This window comes from Papaver somniferum, unplaced genomic scaffold (genome assembly GCF_003573695.1).
Source record: "Papaver somniferum cultivar HN1 unplaced genomic scaffold, ASM357369v1 unplaced-scaffold_19, whole genome shotgun sequence".
Lineage (NCBI taxonomy): Eukaryota > Viridiplantae > Streptophyta > Magnoliopsida > Ranunculales > Papaveraceae > Papaver > Papaver somniferum.
The window spans coordinates 15244244-15265510 of record NW_020628818.1 but is presented as its reverse complement, the minus strand read 5'-3'; positions in this window follow the sequence as shown (position 1 = coordinate 15265510).

Here is a 21267-nt window from a genome sequence, read left to right as displayed (position 1 = left end):
CCCATGCGGATACCAAAACGAAGACGTGCGACGATCAACGACCACCCTTCCATCCTGGATGAAAATCCTAGCCGTCTAAGGTCGCCAAAAAACGCATGGTAACCTTTGGCCTAAAACCCTAGTTTTGGCCACGCCAAACCGCGCCAAGGCATGCCATGCCACATGTTCCAATGGCATTCCAACCACCTTGCCACGCCATACCATGCCGGACTTCCCCATGCGGATACCAAAACTAAGGCGTGCGACGATCAACGACCTCCCTTCCATCCTGGATGCAAATCTTAGCCGTCCAAGGTCGCCAAACAACGCATGGTAACCTTTGGCCCAAAACCCTAGTTTTGGCCACGCCAAACCGCGCCAATGACATGCCAACCACCTTGTCGCGCCATACTATGTCGGCCTTCCCATGCGAATACCAAAACGAAGGCGTGCAACGATCAACGACCACCCTTCCATCCTGGATGCAAATCCTAGCCGTCCAAGGTCGCCAAACAACGCATGGTAACCTTTAGCCCAAAACCCTAGTTTTGGCCACGCCAAACCGCGCCAAGGCATGCCATGCCACATGTGCCAATGTCATTCCAACCACCTTGCCGCGCACACCATGCCGACCTTCCCCATGCGGCTACCAAAACGAAGGCGTGCGACGATCAACAACCACCTTTCCATCCTAGATGCAAATCCTAGACGTCCAAGGTCGCCAAACAACGCATGGTAACGTTTGGCCCAAAACCCTAGTTTTGGCTACGCCAAACCGCGCCAAGGCATGCCATGCCACATGTGCCAATGGCATGCCAACCACCTTGCCGCGCCATACCATGCCGGGATTCCCTATGCGGCTACCAAAACGAAGTCCTGCAACAATCAACGACCACTTTTTCATCTAAGATGCAGATCTTAGCCGTCCAAGGTTACCAGCTAACACATGGCAACCTTTGGCCCTAGTTTGGTCGCGCCTAAACAAATCTAAAACCCTAACTTTTGGTCGCGCCTAAACTGGGCCATATTAAAGCCATAATGATCATACTTTCATGCCACTGGCTACCAAACGAAAGGTTGCAATAATCAACGACTACCTTCCTATTAAGATGCAAAATCTCGACCGTTGAAGGTCACCACCGACCCGGAAAGTCTCCCAAGATCAACTTTCCATACAACAACAACATGCTACATGTTTCCACGAAAACACTCGAGACATCAACACATGTCACAAACTGTGGGATGCTCATTGGGTATTGGTTTGGCGTTTTACAGCGTGCGGCGTACACTACGCTCGTTATAAGAAAGTGTCATAAGGATGAGGTGGTTAGTAAATACATGGAGTAATGGTGAAACACTTTATTTTATGGAACATCAATTCCAAGCGTTACCGGTTACCACCTCCTTCCATTTACTCACCCGTTTTCCATTTCTTAATGAGACCAGAGTACGTTTCACTTCGACTTGTATAAATAGGCATTACCTATTTCCACCGAACAACAAGTTCTGGTCAGGAGCATACAACACTCAGAAAACGTTTGCTAGCTTTTGCATCTGTTAGCTTCCCACTTTCGGATACAAGTCACAAAACAACTACTCTTCCAGAATCAACTATTCTGGTCTCAACACTCTCTTCGCTTCCTTCCCCAATACCAACCCTTCTCCTCCACTTTATGACCGAAGCAAGTCTGGAACAACCATTTCTTGGTTTAGGCCGGGCTTCTACAGATTGATATATCGAATCTAAAGTACTCCCTTGCAGTACATTGTTTAGGGTTTATATTTGTTTCTCACCCACATCACACGAAATTACCGAAACCAGCAAAAACTGTTTTCACCCATAAACAATTGGAGACCATAGTGGGAGATTAATCTCTCGGTTACAATATCAATTTCCAATTCCCGATCTCATACTTCAACCCAGACATCAAGGTGGTAGAAGCAAATGATCGGCTCAGGGATCGACGACTCAGTTACCAGACGGCCTAGTTACCAGTCATGACACGTCAAGGGATGACTGGGGACTTCCCAGAGTTTAGAAGCAAACGATCCGACCAGGGATTGACGACTCGATTATCAAGCAACTCAGGCACGACTGGGGACTTTCCAAAATCACGGCGGTGCTTCCCACAAAACTCAGACTTACACCCGGAAGATTCATTTTTCGCCAGGAGATCCGAAAAAACCTAGTAAGTCTTGCTTAAACAAAATACATGGTTTACTACTTCAAGTTTTCACGGGAATGATGAAACCGATAGCTATGTTATATTTCATCCCATGATCTCTACTGACACGCAACGCTCACGGTTCCATGGTTTTCCTGGGATGTTTGCGTCACTTGCAATCGAAACCAAGACAACATCATCCTAAAACAATTCATTCCCAGAAGAATAATCCAAAACACTCATAGATATAGTTATCCATCAATTCAAATCAAACCATAAACCAGGCGCTTTGTTTGTCTTTCAAAAAAAAAAGTCACCTACCCGTACGTGCCTACTTTGCATACTATCCATGAGGTAGACGACGTTACTACGGTGATATTCGAAGAGGATTTTTTTGTGATGAAGTATTTCTACAAGTTTATGAATGGCATGCCCATGGCTAGGGTTTACACCAGTTCAGAAGAACAATATTTCTACAGATTTATGGAAGGCATACCTATGGCTAGGGTTTGCACCAACATTAGAAAACAAGAAAACGAATTGAAAGAGAAACACTGGAGTACATAGCTGGGATATGCTTGCCTACTTTATTGCTACAGCGCTACCGCTAACACCAGGACGTGAGAACAAAGATACGAGATAAAAAGGGAAGCCAACCCCTTTCATAGACACTTTTGGAATTTGAATGAGGAAAGGATTTCCTATTTGAACTACGTATGGAAAGAGGTAACTGGTCCCGCAAGAACAAGTCCGCTCCACGCCAAGCCAAGCCAACAGTCCGCGCCATACCAAATCCAAGCTAGAGTCCACGCCAAGCCATCGCCCGTTCCAAGTCGATCCAGCAATAACAACTTGCATCTTTCCAGCGCCGACAGCTTGCATCTTTCCAGTGCTGACATCTTGCGTCCTTCCAGCACCGATAGCTTGCATCTTCCCAGCGCTGACAGCTTGCATCTTTACAGCAGCTTGCATGTTTACAACAACTTGCATCTTTACAGAATCTTGCATCTTTACAGCGCTTACAGCTTGCATCTTTACAACAGCTTGCATCTTTACAACAACTTGCATTTTTACAGCAGCTTGAATCTTTACAGCAGCTTGCATCTTTCCAGCACTAACAGCTTGCATCTTCCCAGCGCTAGCATCTTGCATCCTTCCAGCGTTGCACTTGAACGCCCAGTAGAAGGGAATTAACAATCCAATTTCATCACACGTAAAGATCAGGAACGACTTCTCCAAAATCGAAGCAAAGAAAATCAGCAACCCCCTGAGTTCACAAAGACTCTCTTCCTGTCAGGAGATGCATGATTTCTGGGGACTTCTCCCACAAAACTTTCAGTCTATGATGAAAAATTTATGTGAGATTCTATGTTTCCCCAAGGCACAATGTCAAGACATATTTGCAGCCCTCAACCGCACTGCATCAGGAAAGCAACTGTTTTTCAGCCAGGAAGCAGTTCCCAAACCCCAACCTCTCTTAGAAAACACGATTGATAGATGAAACTGGGGACTCCTAACCACTGTTCGCTTGAAGGGTGTCCAGTTTGACAGCACACTGATTGACGCAAGCCTCTCCGCTTTGACGTTCTCTTCAGCAGCCGCTCCTCTTTAACGTTCGCTCCAGCAGCCGCTCTGCTTCAGCGTTCTCTCCATAAGCTGCTCTAGGATCCCAATATGAAGCTTCATCGTTTTTGCTCCATAAATTTCAACGTCCTCTCCAAGAACCGAAGCCACTTCAACGCCTCCTTCATGCCAAGGATCGTGTCATAGACGCCACTCCTTCTTTCTAAGGATCTTGTCGTAGCCGCCGCTCTTCCTTACCGAGGATCGTGTTGTAACTGCCACTCCTTCCTTCCAAGTCTCTTCTGATCACATCTGCTGCCAAGAACTGTTGCCGCCCGTTTGTTGATACCAGCCAGAGCTTCACCATGGCAACAATCACTGTAAAGCCCACCGAGCACATAAGATAGAAATATGCAAACCACACTTAGGGATTGAGAATCTGCACAGAATCCCTTCACTGTCAAAGCTCAGAAGACACGGTCAACCAAAGGTTATATCCACGACAAAGTCATCTGCTATTCAACGGTGTAACGTAAGAATATCATCACCTCTCTGTCTAGAATACTCATGCAACACTCTACAAGGACGCGGCGGATCCCAATCCTGCCTAGAGGAACAACTTCAGAAACTAAAGAAAAGCGCGTCTGGGCACTGCTCATCGCAGTCCATCGCGACGACCATCAAAGATTCATGAGATAACTCCAGAGACGCGGCTGAAACATTTTCCTGAAGAAACAGAGGGAGACATGATAAACAACATAACTCTATCATTTTCTACATCTTCTCTATCCAGAATATTTCATCCATGTGATATTCTGCGCATCCCGGCATCACATCCAGAAGAGTGCAATAAGCTTGCGTCAAATCCCGTGGACGTGAATTCAAGGCGATGGAATGAAAGTATGATACACATGGGGACTACCAGCATGAGACGCTTTCACTCCCCTCAACCAGGTTATTTCTAATTTCAACATCATCACTGTCGAAGTTTTACGCAAGAATTTCTCAACATGAAGCCGTACATATGCACGGAAGACTCCAAAAGCACGCCACAAAGATACATTCACATATGTGGCCATGACCATCGGATCAAACAGAAGTATAACTGGGGACTGCTCACCGCATCCCATTCCATAGGATAGTCCAAGATTCAGAAGATGGTTCGAAGGATGTCGCTTGGAACAAAGTCCTTGAAGACTTTGATAGCAATTCACCGACAACGCAACCAAAATCTCCAATATTAGCCGTAACATGGTCGTCGCCGAGCACATATTTCATCCATCCGTCCCAAGAATGCGATAAATTTTGGAATCCACTGGAGAGACATTGCAGACGAAGGCGCGGATCCGGACGGGCAACAGAAAACAGAAGAAGGTCAATATCTCTTTTCATGCGGACGAAGTTTCTAGAGTTTGAACAAAATAAAGATTCCTTCTTTCTCCATGAAACGGATGACTGGGAGCGACTATGCCACCTCGGGCCCGCAACATACCTCCTGAATTCTTCCTGAATTTTACTGTCGAGCTTTTTTAACCTCCCGAACGAGCTCAATACCTAAATATTCCCGCGAAGAGGGAAAGGAAATTCTTTTCCATTCAGAATGGAGGGTCGAACCGTCAAAATACGAGTTCGTACAAGAATTCTACAACGATTCTAGTAAGGGGCGCTAATCAGGGTTGCAGCATGCTAAAATCTGAAGCAAAGTTGTTATCTTCCCGAAGCCAGTCATCACCTTCCCAGGGAACTAAAGCAAGTTGTTATCTTCCCAAAGCAAGTCGTCATCTCCCCACGGAACTAAAGCAAGCTGCCATCATTCCACGGGCCCGCAATTCTTCCTGAATTTTACTGTCGAGCTGTTTTCACCTCCCGAACGAGCTTAAAACCTAAATATTCCCGCGAGGAGAGATAGGAAATTCTTTCCCGTTCAGAATGGAGGGACGGACCGTCAAAATCCGAGTTCGTGCGAGAAGTCTATAACGATTCTAGTAAGGAGCGCTAATTAGGGTTTCGGCATGCCAAACCCTAATTTAGACAAAGTTGTCATGCGCCATCACCACCATTTGATAGTCGAAGTTCCAGCGTCATTACCATTTCCACCACTCCAAGCCGAACAATGCTAGCGGCTCCATTCCAAACGACCAATGCTGACGGCTCCATTCCAAGCCGACCAATGCTGACGGCTCCATTCTAAGCCGACCAACGCCAACGCTCCATTCCAAGCCGCACAATGCCCGCGGATCCCATTCCAAACCGACCAACGCCAGCGGCTCCGTTCAAGCCGCACCAACGCCAACAACCCGCTATGCTAGCACCTCCGCGTTCCCTAGCCCAGCCAAAATGATGCATGACCAAGCCAAGCCGACAGTCTGCATCTCAACCAGCAACATCCTCTACCATTTCACGGTCTAACCAGCAACACCACGAGTAGAATTTACGCAAGGCCGCCAACACGAGAATCACGAACTCTCCTTACCTCTCGAAAAGGTTAGTCGGATCTTCCTGACCATCTTTCCGTGACTTGCCATTTCTATTTTGTCCTGTCCTGTCACCATCTTATGCTTACCTCGCAACAATGCTCCTGTTCCGAGCTAAGCAGGGGACTTAATATTGATGGTGGTTTTTAACTTAGGGTTAAAATCGTAAAACCGTACAACTGACATGACGTCACTTTGACCATTAGCACATTTAATGAATCGATCAGCATGCCTACGTAAGAATTACCAGGGTACCTTTTTTTTAAGTGTCATGTTCCATGGCAGAACCCTTAACATTGACCGACATCATCTATTCCAAACCCAAATTCTCATGCTACCGCGCCAAGGCATGCCAACCATTCCAGCCGCACCACTGTGCCAATGGAAAACCATGCCAGCCACATCTCCGCGCCAAGGCATGCCAACCATGCCATCCGCACCACTGTGCCAATGGCAAACCATGCCTGCCACATCTTCGCGCCAAGGCATGCCAGCCGCACCACTGTGCCAATGGCAAACCATGCCAGCCGCACCACTGTGCCAATGGCAAACCATGCCAGCCACATCTCTGCGCCAAGGCATACCAACCATGCCAGCCGCACCACTGTGCCAATGGAAAACCATGCCAGCCACGTCTACCGCGCCAAGGCATGCCAACCATGCTAGCCGCACCATGAGCCAATGGCATGCGAAACCTTTGGCCACACCATACCAAGCAAACCGCACCTTACCTTGGACCCAACCATGCTAGCCGCACCATGCACCAATGTCATGCCAAAACCTTGGCCCCACCATGCCAAGCCAACCGCACCTTGCCTTGGCCCCAACCATGCTATCCGTACCATGCGCCAATGGCATGCCAAACCCTTGGCCCCACCATGCCAAGCCAACCGCGCCTTGCCTTGGCCCCAACCATGCTAGCCGCACCATATGCCAACGGCATGCCAAACCCTTGGCCCTACCATGCCAAGCCAACCGTACCTTGCCTTGGCCCACCATGCCAAGCCGTCCGTACCAAACCCTTGGCCCCACTATGCCAAGCCATCCGCGTCATTGGCCCTGGCTCCACCATGCCGGCCTTCCCTTGCGGCTACCAAAACGAAGGCGTGCAACGATCAACGACTACCCTTCCATCCTCGATGCAAATCCTAGCCGTCCAAGGTCGCCAAACAACGCATGGCAACCTTTGGCCCAAAATCCTAGTTTTGGCCACGCCAACACATGCCATGCCACATGTGCCAATGACATGCCAACCACCTTGCCGCGCCATACCATGCAGACCTTCCCCATGCGGCTACCAAAACGAAGGCGTGCGACGATCAACGGACACCCTTCCATCTTGGATGCAAATCCTAACCGTCCAAGGTCGCCAAACAACGCATGGTAACCTTTGGCCCAAAACCCTAGTTTCGGCCATGCCAAACCGCACCAAGGCATGCCATGCCACATGTGCCAATGGCATGCCAACAACCTTGTCGCGCCATACCATGCCGGCCTTCCCCATTCGGCTACCAAAATGAAGGCGTGCGACGATCAACGACCACCTTTCCATCATAGATGCAAATCTTAGCCGTCCAAGGTCGCCAAACAACGCATGGTAACCTTTGGCCCAAAACCCTAGTTTTGGCCACGCCAAACCGCGCCAAGGCATGCCATGCCACATGTGCCAATGGCATGCCAACCACCTTGCTGCGCCATACCATGAAGACCTTCCCTATGCGGCTACCAAAACGAAGGCCCGCAACAATCAACAGTCACTTTTTCATCTAAGATGCAGATCTTAGCCGTCCAAGGTTACCAGCTAACACATGACAACCTTTGTCCCTAGTTTGGTCGCGCTTAAACATAGCCAAAACCCTAAATTTTGGTTGCGCCTAAACTGGGCCATATTAAAGCCATACTGATCATACTTTCATGCCACTGGCTACCAAACGAAAGGTTGCAATAATCAACGACCACCTTCCTCTTAAGATGCAAAATCTTGACCGTTGAAGGTCACCACCAAGCCGACAAGTATCCAAAGCTCAACTTGCCAGACAACAACAACATGCTATATGTTTTCCACGGAAACACTCGAGACATCAACACATTTCACAAACTGGGGGATGCTCATTGGGTATTGGTTTGGCGGTTTACAGCGTGCGGCGTACACTACGCTCGTTATAAGAAAGTGTCATAAGGATGAGGCGGTTAGTAAATACATGGAGTAATGGTGAAACACTTTCTTTTGTGGAATATCAATTCCAAGCGTTACAGGTTACCACCTCCTCCCATTTACTCACCCGTTTTCCATTTCTTAATGAGACTAGAGTACATTTCACTTTGACTTGTATAAATAGGCATTACCTATTTCCACCGAACAACAAGTTCTGGTCAGGAGCATACAACACTCAAAAAATGTTTGCTATCTTTCCCATATTTTAGCTTCCCACTTTATGATACAAGTCACAAAACAACTACTCTTCTAGAATCAACTATTATGGTCTCAACACTCTCTTTGCTTCCCTCCCCAAAACCAATTTGTGATCGAAGCAAGTCTGGAACGACCATTTCTTGGTTTAGGCCGTACTTGTATAGATTGATCTCTCGAATCTAAAGTACTCCCTTGCAGTACATTGTTTAGGGTTTAGATTTGTTTCTCACCCACATCACACGAAATTACCGAAACCAGCAGAAACTGTTTTCTCCCTCAAACACTAAGGATCAGAAAAAAATCGGTCCGGATCTCCTGCGGGAATGACTCGCAAGATCCAAAACCAAAAAGAGTGGTATTTTCTAGCAATAACATAATGGAGGAAGTCAATCAATATAGATTGATACGAAATCTGATTAAAATCCAATATACCACCTATGGGTACATAAGAAATGTATCGAATCGATTCTTTTATGGAATTCAAAGGGATCAAATAGGAAATGATACGCTGAATCATAGAACTATAATGAAATATACGATCAACCAACATTTATCGAATTTGAAAAAGAGTCAGAAGAAATGGTTCGATCCTCTTATTTCTCGAACCGAGAGATCCATGAATCGGGATCCTAATGCATATAGATACAAATGGCCCAACGGGAGCAAGAATTTCCAGGAACATTTGGAACATTTCGTTTCTGAGCAGAGGAGCCGTTTTCAAGTAGTGTTCGGTCGATTACATATTAATCAATATTCGACTGATTGGTCCGAGGTTATCGACAAACAAGATTTGTCCAAGTCACTTCTCTTTTTGTCCAAGTCACTTCTATTTTTGTCCAAGTCACTTCTCTTTTTGTCTAAGTCACTTCCTTTTTTCTTTGTGAGTATCGGGAATATCCCCATTCATAGGTCCGAGATCCACATCTATGAATTGAAAGGGCCGAATGATCAACTCTTCAATCAATTGTTAGAATCAATAGGTGTTCAAATCGTTTATTTGAATAAATTGAAACCCTTCTTATTGGATAATCGTGATACTTCCCAAAAATCGAAATTCTTGATCAATGGAGGAACAATATCACTGTTTTTATTTAATAAGATACCAAAGTGGATGATTGACTCATTTCATACTAGAAATAATTGCAGGAAAGACTATGATAACACCGATTCCTATTTCTCAATGATATCCCACGATCGAGACAATTGGCTGAATCCCGTGAAACCATTTCATAGAAGTTCATTGATATCTTCTTTTTATAAAGCAAATCAACTTCGATTCTTGAATAATCCACATCACTTCTGGTTCCACTGTAACAAAAGATTCCTTTTTTATGTGGAAAAGGCCCTTATCAATAATTATGATCTTACGTATGGAAAATTCCTCAATATCTTGTTCATTCACAACAACATGTTTTCTTTGTGCGTCGGTCCAAAAAAACATGTTTTTTTGGAGAGAGATATTATTTCATCAATCGAGTCACATGTGTCAAACATATTCATACCTAACGATTTTCCACAAAGTGGTGACGAAAGGTATAACTTGTACAAATCTTTCCATTTTCCATTTCGATTCGATCCGTTCGTTCATAGAGCTATTTACTCGATCCTAGACATTTCTGGAACACCTCTAACAGGGACAAATTGTCAATTTTGAAAAAACTTATTGTCAACCTCTTTCAGATATGAATCTCTCTGATTCAGAAGGGAAGAGCTTGCATCAGTATCTCACTTTCAATTCAAACATGAGTTTGATTCACACTCAATGTTCTGATAAATATTTACCATCCGAGAAGAGGAAAAAACAGAGTCTTTGTCTAAAGAAATGCGTTGAGAAATGTCATATGTATAGAACCCTTCAACGAGATAGTGCCTTTTCAAATCTCTCAAAATGGAATCTGTTACAAACATATATGCCATGGTTCCTTACTTCGACAGGGTTCAAATATCTAAATTTCACCCTTTCAGATACTTTTTCAGACCTATTGCCGATACTAAGTAGCAGTCAAAAATTTGTATCCGTTTTCATGATATTATGCATGGATCAGATACATCATGGCCAATTCCTCAGAAAAATTGTGGGCGATTCTTCCACAGTGGAATCCGATAAGCGAGATTTCGAGTAAGTGTTTACATAATCTTCTTCTGTGCAAAGAAATGATTCATCGAAATAATGAGTCACCCGTTCCAGTATATGGATACATCTAAGATCACCAAATGCTCAGAAGTTCCTATATTCAATCCTTTTGCTTCTTCTTGTTGCTGGATATCTCGTTCGTACACATCTTCTCTTTGTTTCCCGAGCCTCTAGTGAGTTACAGACAGAGTTCGAAAAGATCAAATCTTTGATGATTCCATCATACATGATTGAGTTGCGAAAACTTCTGGATATGTATCCTACATCTGAACTGAACTCTTTCTGGTTAAAGAATCTCTTTCTAGTTGATCTGAAACAATTAAGAGATTCTCTAGAAGAAATACGGGGTTCTGCTTCTGGCATGCTATTGGGTGGTGGTCCCACTTATGGGGTCAAATCAATACGTTCTAAGAAGAAATATTTGAATATCAATCTCATTGATATCATAAGTATCATACCAAATCCCATCAATCGAATCACTTTTTCGAGAAATACGAGATATCTAAGTCGTACAAGTAAAAAGATCTATTCTTTGATAAGAAAAAGAAAAAACATGAACGTTGATTGGATTGATGATAAAATAGAATCCTGGGTCGTGAACAGTGATTCGATTGATGATGAAGATAGAGAATTCTTGGTTCAGTTCTCCACCTTAACGACAAAAAAAATGATTGATCAAATTCTATTGAGTCTGACTCATAGTGATCATTTATCAAAGAATGGCTCTGGTTATCAAATGGTTGAACAACCGGGATCAATTTACTTACGATACTTAGTTGAAATTCAAAAAAAAATCTAATGAATTATGAGTTCAATAGATCCTGTTTAGCAGAAAGACGGATATTCCTTGCTCATTATCAGACAATCACTTATTCACAAACCTCGTGTGGGGCTAATAGTTTTCATTTCCCATCTCATGGAAAACCCTTTTCTCTCTGCTTAGCCCTATCCCCGTCAAGGGGTATTTTAGTGATAGGTTCTATAGGAACTGAACGATCCTATTTGGTCAAATACCTAGCGACAAACTCTTATGTTCCTTTCATTATGGTATTTCCGAACAAGTTCCTGGATGACAAGCCTAAATGTTATATTATTGATGATATTGATGGTAGTGAAAATATCGAGATTGATGCTTAGTGACGATATCGATGATGACCTTGATACAGAGCTGCTAACTATGAGGAATGCGCTAACTATGTATATGACGCCGAAAAAAGACCAATTTGATATCACCCTTCAATTCGAATTAGAAAAAGCAATGTATTATTGCATAATATGGATACCAAACATTCATGATCTGTATGTGAATGAGTCGAATTACTTATCCCTCGGATGTCTTATCATATTCTTCTCTGTCTTTTGACTATACGAAAGCTCTTCTTATTTTGTATGTAGTTCATGGTTTGTCCATCTTATTAGCAACCAGTAGAGAAATAGGATGGTTTATGATAACGAGGTTGTTAACTGTGAGAAGTTGCAGAGAAGGATTGTGCTCTATGTGAAATATTGCATATGAGTTACAAGTTTTTGAGAAGTTTTGGGTTGAAATGTTACAACATGTCCAGATTCCAGATAGGGTAGGAAAAAAACTAGTACTTGTTTTTCATGATTGCAAGGGAGCTTCTTTATGAGGGGGGCTTAAGCCAGTCGAGCTCTTGAGATTTTGACCAATTCGGTTCAATCCAAGTACAGTTTGTATACCAGCCCTCTGTATCATAAAAATTATTAGCAGAATGGCGAGTCTCGAAAGAGTGATAATTACCTGTTTCAAGTGAATAGAATAAAACCCCTTCGCCGTCAAACATAATCTAGGGAAATAGATTTTGTTCTCCATGCGCCTATTCAGAGCAAATGCTAAGATACACGAGGTATAGCTGATGAACAACATGTGCTTTCCCATATTCCGAACTTCATCCCAAACCATTTTAGAGAAATCCAATCTAAATACTCTAACTGATGCGCCAAGGTGTCCTAAACTTACTAATAAAATCTCTCCTGCGCACTCCACCAAGAAACTTGGATATATACCAGCAAATTACTGAAGGGGATTCTCCAGAACTTTCCAATTATGATCCTCTAAATTAAAAATTCCCAACGTTCCGTTATAATCAACGCAATAGAAGACCCCGTTATAGAAAATTGGGGTGTTGAGCAAAGGCATGAACTTTTCCACATTTTTATTCTGAAAGTCACAAGAACTCCATGACGCTGCTCCTCTTTTGATCAAGTAAATGCTGATTTCATTGGACATTCCATCACTGGCACTCATTTGTTGAATTGCAAAAACTACACAGTCTGACGAAGTTGGCGAGGAGGAAAATGAGATGCCAGAAAAGCTGTATGTATCGACTGGCAAATATGGAAGATTGATGATTTCTTTCGTGAAGGGATTGCAGAAGAATATACTGGCTGACCCCTTGGACATCAGTAGCCAACCACTCTTCTGAAATCAGATAGTAGCACCTACTAGATCAGAGAGTTTCATGAGGTAGTTCTCGTTATTATGCATCCGGTTCACAAAATTGTAGACTTCCTGGCATTTATCCGGAGAGAAAACCAACCATGGAGATAAATCTGTGCATCTAGTAGTACAAGTGGATGATAGCTTTACCATAGACATTAGTGCTCGATTTTCTTTAGAGGCAAGACGAAAATGTATATAATCCATAGCCATCCAAATAGACTTAGCGAAAGTACATTCCATAAACAAATGACTAACAGTTTCCAAACTATTGTTGCAGAAACTACAATGCAAGTTAATATCCTGTTTATATCTGGAAATTTTTTCTCTAGTGGGCACTATATATTTTAGACATTTCCAAACAAAAAAATGAACTCTATGGGGAACTCTAACACTCCAAAGTTTTTTCCAGACATCACTAGGAATAGGATCCCTATGAACATGTTCATTGACATATGAACTGCATATTGTGTTGTAGGCATTCTTAACAGAAAACTTTCATTTTCTACCAGGTTTCCATAAAAGGATATCCTTGCCAGTAGGAGGAATTGTCATATTGAGAATAGCATTTGCAGTATCTAGAGAAAATAAGGAAGTAATGAGATCAATATTCCATCTTCTAGAGTCAGGCAGAAATAAATCACAGACAAAATTATAAGAAAAAAGGCTAGAAATTCCAGTAACTGGAATAGGTGGGCTATTATAACCAATAACCCAACAATCTAACTAAATGTTAATTTTTATACCACACCTAACTGCCCACATAGAGTGGAGTTGGACCACTTCAAGTCCAGAATAAATACTTCTCCAAAGAACACTCATCTTTAAGCTTGTCTAAATGGAGAACACTACCATTTCTGCCATATTTAGCTCTAACAATTTTCATCCAAAGGGCATCCTCATTACTGCAAACTTTCCATGCAAGTTTAGTGAGTAAAGCAGTGTTAAAATGTTCAAGATTTCTAAAACCTAACCCTCATAAGGTTTTAGGAATACTAAGCTTACTCCAACTAATAGGACTCATACCTCTTTTGTTTTTATGACCCCACCAGAATTGTCTCTGCATTGTATTCATCTGATCTATCATATATTTTGGGATTATAAAACTTCCCATTTGATGAGAAGGCAAAGCATTAAGAACATGTTTCACCATAATAGACCTAGTAGAATGATTCATAGTCTTTCCTTTCCAATTCTTAAGTCTAGAATCAAAAGAATGCATGATAGGTTTGAAGGCTTTAGTTTTGTTTCTACCAAGAAGGAGAGTGACCCCTAAATATTTATCAGAATCCATCATCTCAGACATGTCAAGCTCTTCAGCAAGAACATGTCTAGCTCCAGGGCTAATATTGTTACTGAAATATACACTGGACTTGCTTAGATTTATCATTTGACCAGAAACCTTACCAAATTGATCTAAAACATTCATAATACCAGTAATGTTATGCATATCAGCTTTAGAGAATATGAGAATATCGTCAGCAAACATAAGATGGGTGATACATGGAGCATTTCTGGCAGCTTTAACACCTGAAATCAAATGATTAGATTCCACATTCAAAAACAATCTCGAAAGATATTCCATTCCAAGAATAAATAGGTAAGGGTATAAAGGATCCCCTTGTCTTATACCTCTATAAGGAGTGAAACTGTTACTAGGAGAACCATTCAAAAGGATGGAAATCTGAGTGGTAGATATACATTGATCAATATATTTGCAGAATTTATCAGCAAACCCAAATTTTTTTATAACACCTAGAAAAAATGGCCATTCTAGTCTATCAAAAGCCTTAGAGAGGTCAAGTTTTAAGGCCATAGTGCCACTACAACCTTGTTTATGCTTCATGGCATGAATCATCTCATGAGCCACTATTATGTTATCATGTATTGCTCTCCCTGAAACAAAGGCAGCTTGATAGGGGGAGATCAAATGCTTAAGATGAGGTTTAATCTATCGTCTAGAATTTTAGAAATCACCTTATAGACAGTGTTACACAGACCAATTGGTCTAAAATCTACTGGTCTCTTAGCATCATTTTTAGGGATTAAAGATAGGAAAGTCTTATTGAATTCAGTGGGCATATAACCATTCTCAAAAAAACTTTGAACAACTTCAATAATAGAGTTACCAACTATGTCCCAGTTGGATTGGTAAAAGCCAGCTTGAAAACCATCTGGACCTAGAGAACTCCAAGCAGACATGTGTTTCAAAGTAAGGTGTATTTCATCACTAGATGGAGTTCTAGTAAGACTGTTATTATCCTGGGCAGTAATTATGGTAGGGATAATATCAAAAGTATCATCAGAAATGCAAGGATTGGAAGTGTTACTCACAACACTAAAATGGGAAACAAGCATATTAGAGATGTCATTTCTATCATTATACCAAACATTATTATCATCACACAGACTATCGATATGTTTCCTAAACATTCTTCTATTAGCTAGGGTGTGAAAATACATAGTGCTGTTGTCCATTTCAGGAAATTATCACCAGATTTTTGTTTATAAAATTCAGATTGTATACTAAACCAGTTATCCAAATTCTTAGTGATACTAACAATTCTATCATGTTGAGTGCTAGAGAAATCTTCTTTTTGAACCAAATCTAACTGATATTGCAAATTATTTATGTTTCTGTCAATATCACCAAACTCAAGCTTATTCCAATAAGAAAGTACTTTTTCTAATACATTGTTGTTTAGAGAAAAATTTAAAGGAAGGGGAGCCATTAACATCCAGATTCCATGCAATTTCCAGCTGGTATCTAAAAGAAAAATGTTTCATCACATGGAAAAAAATTTAAAAGGTCTCCAACTGTTTCTAGCTTCTTCTTCAGAATTAAGAAGTATGAGACAATGATCTGATCCAGCTTGAACTAAGTGAAAGAGTTTAGCTTGGGGAAAAAACCTAGTCCAATCCTGGTTACCTAAAGCCATATCGATTCTAGATTTCCTCTCACCAGTGCCAAATTTATTGCTAGACCAAGTAAAGTTTCTACCTACATAACCTAGGTCCATAAGACAACAAGTATTAATTTTTTTCCTGTACATACTTATCCTCTGTAGTAGCACTATTAGAATCCATTAGGCTATGTAAATGAATATTTAGGTTTCCTATTACTAGCCAAGGTTGACATTATCGTCATGAATTCCCACTGTTCTTTTTTATTAACCAAATAAGTAGAACCATACATGAAAGTGATAAGCACCTCAGGCTTGGCAGGATGAATTTTTGTAACAACATGGATCATATTATTCACAACCTCTTGTATCTCACATTTTATACCATCTTTCCACATAAGAAGAAGACCACCAGCCAATCCTATTCTATCAATACAAACATGATTGCAATAATTTAAAGAACTTGCAACAGCTAACATTCTATCTTTATCAACTTTTGTTTCAGAGAGAAACAGAAAATCAGGATCCTGGTTTTTAATTAAAACAACAAGATAATCTTTTGAAAACTTTTTTGCTAATCCTTGGATATTCCATGCAAGGATCTTCATGATTGTTATTAACCAAATTTGTAATTTCAATAACAAAATAGTGCCTATTAGCAGAATAACAATTATTAACACGTCTAATTTCAATTTTAGGGTAAAAGGCAAAGGCATGATATGAACGACAGGGTAATGTAAACAATAATAAGAATTAGCAGAGAAAAGATGGAAAGATTTCAGAAATTTTGGACCTGGATTCCCGTAGATATGTTTTAGGAATGAAAGAAGCAACTAAGATTTAATCATGTATGCAAAAGATTATAAGGATTTTGTAAAACGTGACTCAAGATAAAGCAAATCTTGCGTAAAGGGTTATAAGTCAAAAGCTTGAGTGAAATACAAACCCTCAAGCTTTTGTTACCTGTATTCCTGCTGTAAAGACTTGTTCGTTGAAACAGGAGAAAATGTTTTAGATTGAATCACCAGAAACAAACACACAATATCTTGAATAGAAGAGAATATGACAAAATAAAAGAAGGTTAAGACGGGGGATAAAAGAAGGAAAGAGATGGAGAAAAGAAGTTAATTTACCTTTGGGTTTTATCGGATCAGAGGAGCAGAGGTTTAGATGTGAGTTTATGACTTTCCAAAATGTGTTGATGATTTTATTCCAATTAATTAGTAAAGTCGCAGAAATAAGAATAGTAAAACAATGCAGTTACCACCTTATCTTAATGGAAAACAATCAAGCAAATGCGAAGACACGCCTCGAAAGTTTTAGCAATACACATAACAAAATGCAAAATAATCAAGCAAATGCGAAGACACGCCTCGAAGGTTAAACAATACACAGAAAAAAATAAACCTGACATGGAAAATTGACTGGAAATGAAAACACCTTATCACTAGCTAATTCTCATTAAACACTAGTACCTTAGTCTTTAATTCTCCAAGAAACTATAAGAGAATACCCTTAACAAACATCTTATAACTAGAAACAGACCGCTCGGTATGCAATGAGCCCCAAAAAATTAACCTATCGATTTTACTTTTTACAATTTACTTAGTAAGAACACTACTTTGATCCTACCAATATCAACTCCTCAGTTTCCCTGAAGATGTTGGAATCAACTTTGATTTTTAAAATTAATCCAAAAAAAAAAAAACGAGTCAAAACCATTTTCTAAAAATTTCGTATAAAAGACATAACAGATTTGTTAATCATCTTAAAAAGAAACCCCTACTAATAGTGAAAGTGCATAGTGCATAAAATGAAGAAACATTTTCATAAGAAGCGATTTTGCCTTTTCCAAAGCGCATAGACTTATTCATCTAAGAATTATAAAGGCACTTTTCGGATCAGAAACTCCGAAAATAAAACATGATTCCATTAAAACCCAATGCACATACACTGAGACGACTTGAAAAATCTACACGAACAGATGCACATACACCCGAACCAGCGATAAGAGTTGTGAAATACTTACTTAGGATACCTACCACTTTTGGGATTAAATTGGAAACCCAAGTGATCAACAACACCAAAGAAAATTTAACAGATAAATTTTAGAAAAAAAATCTGACCCAAATGATGTAACCAACCAAAAGATTTAAAAAGAATCATTCAAGATAGGATGCATGAGAACCCATATACATGAGGAGTTTAGTTCAGGACTTTTAACAAACAACTTAGAGGCAACAAAAATAAACAGACCCAATCAACATTGGGATTTAAGACAAAGGAAACTAGAATACACAAATCAAATCCGCATACCCAATCTCAATTAGGATACCAACAACTACTTAATTGGTCTTACACATGACAGAAAGAAAAAATAAAAATTGAATAATGTTATGCAGTGGTTAATCTAATTAGAACACAAAAGAGAAATGAAGGAGAAAACTTAGATCCCCAGTTGATGTTGTACCTAATACCGCAGTACCTTCAACAACCCAAAGAAATCAAGAACATAAAAAGGATCCACAATCCGCGGAAATACGTTTGTTGAATGGAACCATAGCTTGTATTTCACTTTCCCGAACTAAGAAGAATCAATACAAAACCAAAAAAACAACAATCCGAGGGAATACCTGTGTCAATTGGAACCATAACTTGTATTACTCAAACCCGAAGAGAAACGAGGATTAAGAACAAAACAAAAAAAGGGAAAAAAAGATTAAAAAAACCTAACATTTCATCACCACTTTGTCAATCAATAAAACATTCAGATCCGCTCCTCGTAGCTCTTGACCCCCTTAATCACCCGAAGGTTTGCCTAGAGATTACTCTTCCATGGAGAAGTACTGTGAAGATTTTTTTTTTCTGTTTCAGAGAGGAGAAAGAAGTCTCCTCCTTGTTTAGACTTCTTTTCCTTCTTGAAATCTTGGTAGTGATATCATTGATGGTCGATATGATACAAGTTCATTCTGATTTTGGTGACGGTTTGTCAAGATATCACCGTTAAAATGCAACTCCTCATATCAATTTTTTTAGATGATATCATATAATAAAAAATACTTAGCGCCCATTTATGAGATTAAAAAGATACAAATTTTCCCTTTCAAATTCCACAGCCACACTCCCCACAAAGATATAGCAATTAAGCTAACAGTTTTTGGGGATTGAAGATGTAAGTTTTTTTTTAAACTTTAAAGGTGATTTCAACAGTGACTGTTTTTGGTAATGGATAAATTTTTGTTTAGTGGTAATTCATACTTATGTGTATCAAGATTATGATTCGCTTCATGTGGTAATTTTCGAATAAGGCCGGATTTGTCTGTGGTTATGATATTGGTTTCTCTATTTTGATACACTGGGCTTGGTAATGTTACTTTAATGGCAGTGATGAAGTCTCAACGGGTCACCAACAATGGATTTGCAACACCACTGGAAATAGTGCAATCATGATGAAGCCAAATTGAATTTGGGCATCAATAACTTATGAGCTTTTACTTCTTTTGGGTTTTGAATTTTTTGTTTTTTCTATTTTCTGTTAGTGTGGCTATTCTTTCAGTTTTCTCCTTTCTTCCTATTTTTAGTTTTGTACATTTTATTTACTACATGTAAATTCTTTGTACATGAATTCCAATCAAAAAAAAGAAGAAGAGACAAACGATTGTTAAAGTCTATCAGACTCATCAGATTAATTTGATTTAGGGGGATGACATTCATGCAAACATTGACATCGAGAATTAACATATTCTTTTAAAAGTTAAAGGCAAAAAGAAGAACGAATGTATGCGACAAGAGAAATGCAGCAACGAGTCCAGTTGTTTGACATCATGACGAATAACCAAGACAAGATATATGAAACGAAAAAAAAAAAAGAAAAAAAAAGGCACCACCAAAATGGATTTGGATCCCAGTAACCTAGACCCAAAAACGCGAAGCTAAAGGAAAAGAAATAAAGTATCCCGAAGAAATTGAATATAACCAAGGTTTATGATTCAGGCGATGGAGTAATTCAACTTTAAATGTAGTTTTCAATTCACCAATTTAGCTGCTATTGTGTTTTATTTTATTTGAAAGTATAGTCTTGCATTTGAAAATCTAATCATTTTTTTATATATATTTTTAAAATGGAATAACGACATAAGCCATTTGATAATATAATTTTAATTTCGAAGTGATTATCTTTAGTGCAACTTGATTTGGTTCAATGGGCAACAAATCGATAAGGTGAAAATATTAAATAAGGTCAATTTAATTTGCTTCAATTGATGTTAAACTTGATTAATGAGAAACACAATCACAAGTGAAAAATCTGACTCGAAATGAAATAAGTTGGTGGGGCGACAACTAAGTTTCCCCAAACAAATAATATATGTTCGATCCCAACTTTTCTATTATTTGTCGTAGTATGATGAATTCAAATACTTAACAACTCGACTTTCAAGATTTTCGACTTCTTTCCTTTTCGATATAAGATTACCTCCTTCTACCATTCTCATATCACTCTAGGTGTCTATTCAACTTGATTTTTTCCCTTAATTTATATTCGATATTCTATAAAACAAAAACCTAAAAATTTGAAGAAGAATTGCATCCTGTTATTGTTTTTTGTATTTTAGAGAAGGGAGAAAGATTTTCAATAGGAAAGAGTTTTGGCCAAAGGTTTTAGAAAAGTTTGTTGAGTTGTGTCATGGAAATCCCCGTAAGCTTACAAATACTAGAATTCTAAGTAGAATAAGTACCTACAGGAATAAGGGGATGAATTTGCTAAGTGTCTTGCTAAGGTTCTATCGAAAAATTTTGAACTTGGATTATGAGAATCATGTAAGTTTTCCAAATTTTTTTAACTACAATTGTATTTAATTTACTTTTTATTTAATTTATTTTTCTTTGTCTTTCGCCCCACTAACGAACCATTGAATTATTTATATCATGTATATGTTATAATTGCGAGAAATGAATATTATTTTAAGGAAGAAAAAAATGCACAAATTATAAACTTGCAATGCTAAAAGATAATGTTGTGCTAACGGAGAATCAAGTTGTAAGAGAGGATGAAATTGAGTAAAATGAAGAAACAACACTTAATTGGAACTAAAGTCCATTCCTTTAACCAAAATTCACCTTCAAGTGTAACAATTCCAGTTGGAAACCAATTTCGAAACTTGTTTGACAACTGCA